Here is a 4,480-nt window from a genome sequence, read left to right as displayed (position 1 = left end):
TCGAATCCAATGACTGGAAAATCGAAGTTGGTGTATTGTCAGCATGATCCTGGTTCGCAGTTGACTTTTGTTTCGAGTGATTTGGTCTGCGAACTTGACGTTAAACCGTATGACAAAGCGTCGTTTAAAATGGATACTCTGGCTGGTCAGAAACCTACTTGTGCTGACCTTGTTAAACTCAACATCCAGTCGTTAGAGACAGATGAACTGTTTTGTGATATAACTTCGGTGGTTAACCCAGCTTGGGCTGACGATGTTAAAACTTTACCGCATAAACAAGATTTAAATGGTTTCCGTCATTTTCATGACGTGAATATGTTTCATTTGAATGATTGTAGTACTGTAGATGTACTGATTGGCAACGACAACGCTTATTTGATGTGGGCCAAAGAGGAGCGTGTTGGTGAAAATCGTAGTGAACCGCATGCTTTACTCACTCCTCTCGGCTGGTTGGCTTGTGGTGGTAAGTCACCCTTAGATGAAAGCGTTGCTAACGTGTGCAGAGTGCAGACGTCTTTAGAGTCGGATGTCATCTCTGGCTTTCAGCGTAAAATTGAGTCTCGTGATATGGAAATAGCAGACCTGAATAAAGTCATTCAGGATTTGACCTTGCAAAATGAAACCTGTGAATTGTCTCGCAATGACATTTTGGCTAGAGAACTTGTTGAACCGAATATTGAGTTGAAAGATGGTCGATTTGAGATACCTGTTCCGTTGAAGGAAGATATTGATCTACCTAACAATTTTGTGTTGGCGTCAGATAGAGCTGCTGCTTTAAGGGAGAAGGCTTTAAAACAACCTGAACTTCGTGATTTCCTTACTGACACCATGAAAGATCTTAAATCTAATGGCTATATTGAGCGTGCTGGTGAAGCAGGAAATGTCAAGGGATTTGAATGGTATTTACCATACTTTGTGACGTCACAATTAAAAAAGCGTATTGTTTACGATGGCAAGTCTGAATTTCGAGGAACTTGTGTTAATGATGTAATGTTTTCGGGTCCTGACTTGTTAAACCCTCTGGTAGATGTCTTGGCTAGATTTCGGCTTGGTAGATTTGGTCTCATGGCTGATGTGACGAAATGCTTCTTTCAAATAAAGTTACCTGAGTCGCAAAGGGATTTGTTTCGTATATTGTGGTTTGAAGATGATGACCTTGAAAATGGTAGGATGGTACCATTTCGTTTTTGTGTACACCCTTGGGGAATAAAGAGTAGCCCGTATATCGCTTGCTTGGCTATAAAGAAAATGATCGAGCAGAATCCCAGCAGTGCTGGTGAATTGACTCTCTGCAATATTGCAAATAATATGTACATGGATGATTTTATATTTTCGGCTGATAGCTTAGAGGAAGCTCAGCAAATCACTCATGAATCAATTGCTTTGTTTGATAGCCGTGGGTTTAAACTTGTTAAGTGGAGTGCTAACAAGGAGGCTATGATTGTCTTGTCAAATTTGGATAATGAGATGCTTTCACCTTTGATTCGTGACATTGACTTTCAGACTGAAAATATGACTTTGCCATCAGCGAAGACATTGGGTTGTGTGTGGCAAACCGAGTCTGACGAGATGCGTATCGCATGTTCCTTAAAGCCCTTAGCTAAACACACGCGCAGAAGTATGCTCAGTCAGCTTGGACAAAATTTTGATCCGCTAGGCTTTGGAGCGCCATTTTTTCTAAAAGCACGCCTTATGCTTCAGCAATTGGCGATAGACAAGTTTGATTGGGACACCGAGGTCCCTGATAGCTTTGTTAAAGAGTGGGAGTCGTGGTTTCGCTCTTTGGACCTGCTTAAGGATTTTTCGTTACCGAGATGGTATTTTGCAAACTCTGGTCTGTGCAGTCCGGATGATATTGTTTCATATCAATTGCATGGGTTTAGTGATGCTTCGAATCAAGCTTTCTCTTCTGTTGTTTACTTACGTAGACTGGTTAACGGAGTTCCGAGTGTGTCTTTTGTTCTGGGTAAATCTACCATTGTTGTAAAAAATCAGTTTTCTTGGCCGATAGCTAGGAAAGAGCTTGTTGCCGCTTTAAATACAACAAGACTCGTGAAGCAGGCCTACGAGGCATTGAAGATGCCCAACTGCCTTAAGTATTTTTGGTGTGATTCTCGTACTGTGTTGCAGTGGGTTAAAAACCCTGATTTACGATTGAATAAGTTTATTACGCGTCGAGTTGAGCATATTTTATTGTTGTCTGGAGCCCAGGATTGGCGTTTTTGCCCTACCGATATGAACCCAGCTGATGTTGGCACAAGGCCAAATCTTATTACAAAGAAAGAATTTCGAGAGTTGTGGTTAAATGGTTCTAGTCTTCTCTACCAGTGTGAGGAAATTCCATCTGTAGAAAATACCACTCCAGTACCTGTCCATAGCCTATATCTTCGTGACGAAGAGGAGTCGCTTGACGTTGGACAGGGTGGTCTTCACAGATTGATCGAGGGCGCACCTTCTTTGTATGTTATGAAAAAGAGAATCGCTTATTTGGTTGCTTTTGTTGAATTTTTGTGCTGTAAAACGAGAAAGCGTAGCTTTGTGAAGCCAAAACTGGATGCATCTTATCTTAACAGTGCTTCAGAGTTGGCTGTGAAGTTTGTTCAGAAGAGCGTGTATGGCGATGTGGTACATTTAATGACCAAACGATCGCCGGATGCCCTTGAGGAAGTGATAAAGCGAGGTAGTGTTGGCGCTTCGCAACGTGAGAAGGAACGCTTGAAAGAATTACGTTCACTTAAAAAGTACAGACCTTGTGTAGATGACGCTGGTGTAATCCGCATTGAAGGGCGCTTAAGTAATTCTCCCGAGATCTCTCTTGAAGCAAAGCATCCGATTGTTTTGCCTTCGAAGCACCCCTTCACTAGGCTTGTTGTACTGTCGCATCATAATGGAAATGCGCACTGTGGAGTACAGCACACTTTGTTGTCTACGCGACAGAAGTTTTGGATCGCTAATGGTAATGCCTCCGTGAAGAGGTATCTTAATGATTGTGGTGTATGTGCGATTGAGAAAGCACGGCCTATAAGGCAGCTCATGTCTGATTTACCTTTGTCTCGCACAACTGCGCATAGGAAACCCTTTTTTGATTGCGGCTTAGACTATCTTGGACCTTTAACCTTTGTTGAAGGTAGAAGTCACAAAAAAGCTTGGGGACTCTTGTTCACATGTATGGCATCTCGCGCTATTCATGTTGAGCTGGTTACGTCATTGTCGCTGAGTGATTTTTTACTTGCCTTTACTAGGTTTACAGATTTACGTGGGCAGGTTAATGCTATCTATTCCGATAATGGAAGCACCTTTCAGGCAGCATCTAAGAAGTTACCCGAGTTGATAGAATCAGCTGAATTTCACAACGCCCTGAGACAGAGAGAGATAAACTGGGAATTTATACCTCCGTATGCTCCGGCGCAAGGTGGCGCCTGGGAGGCAATGGTAAAACAATTTAAAATTGCATTTTTTTCACATTCTGGACTCTTCAATACGCAAGCCCAATTTCATTGAACTGCTTACGTACACAGGCAGTGCTGTTCGGATCGTGAACGAACGCCCTTTGGTACCTTTGAGTGACGACCCTAGGGATTTTACTGTCATCACCCCTGCCTCACTTTTGACCCCATACTTAGACCCATACTGTGCTGTTGGGCAACCACATGATCGTGACCAATTAAGAAGGGATTATCGGTTTAATTTGTCACTTTCTCAGCAGTTTTGGAGTAAATGGATCGATTTTTACTTGCCAGGGTTTCAGGGCCGGAAAAAATGGCTAAAAATGGCCGAGAATTTGGAGCCTGGTCAACTTGTAGTGGTGGGTTCTCTCCAAGACATTGGTAAACGTGGGAAGTATCAACGTGGGAGGGTGCATGAGGTAGTTCCACAAATTAGGAAAGGGAAGCCTGTGGTTCGTAGAGCTAAAGTTGCCGTCTGCAACTATGATGAGAGTACGGGGGAAGTGAAAGTAGACTACGTGTTGAGGAATATTTCGTGCCTCGCCCCCGTAAAGAACACCTAAGTGTTAGGGTTTGAGCCTGGTTTGTCTGCGGTGGCCGACACTTGTCTGAGCCCAGAACAGTCGGTTATTATCGCAACCATTGTATATAGCGTCATTTTAGCGTGTACCTATGGTACCAATTTCATGTATTAGTGTATTATTCGTATTGTTGTTCATTCTTTGCATGCCCTTTGTATTTACGTATTAACTTAAACGTGAGTGATTCAAAAAATTTGTGTATTGTGTGTTTTTATTCATTGGCTCACAATTGTCGTCAATTCTTTTTTAGTTATGCCATGTCAGACTGTCATAACTAGGGGCCGCTATGTTCCCGACAATTTTCACCAAATCAAACGTCATATAAAAACCGTTATGGTCTACTTAACCTAGCTGGCATCTTACGTCATGGAAATTGCTAGAAAATGTCCAAATATTGCACCATCGGTCGTAAGACCTGATGAAATATTGCATCACTACCTTTGAACACCGGTT

The sequence above is a fragment of the Aplidium turbinatum genome, chromosome 7 (genome assembly GCF_918807975.1).
Source record: "Aplidium turbinatum chromosome 7, kaAplTurb1.1, whole genome shotgun sequence".
NCBI classification, from domain to species: domain Eukaryota; kingdom Metazoa; phylum Chordata; class Ascidiacea; order Aplousobranchia; family Polyclinidae; genus Aplidium; species Aplidium turbinatum.
Note: the sequence above shows the minus strand (reverse complement) of the source record.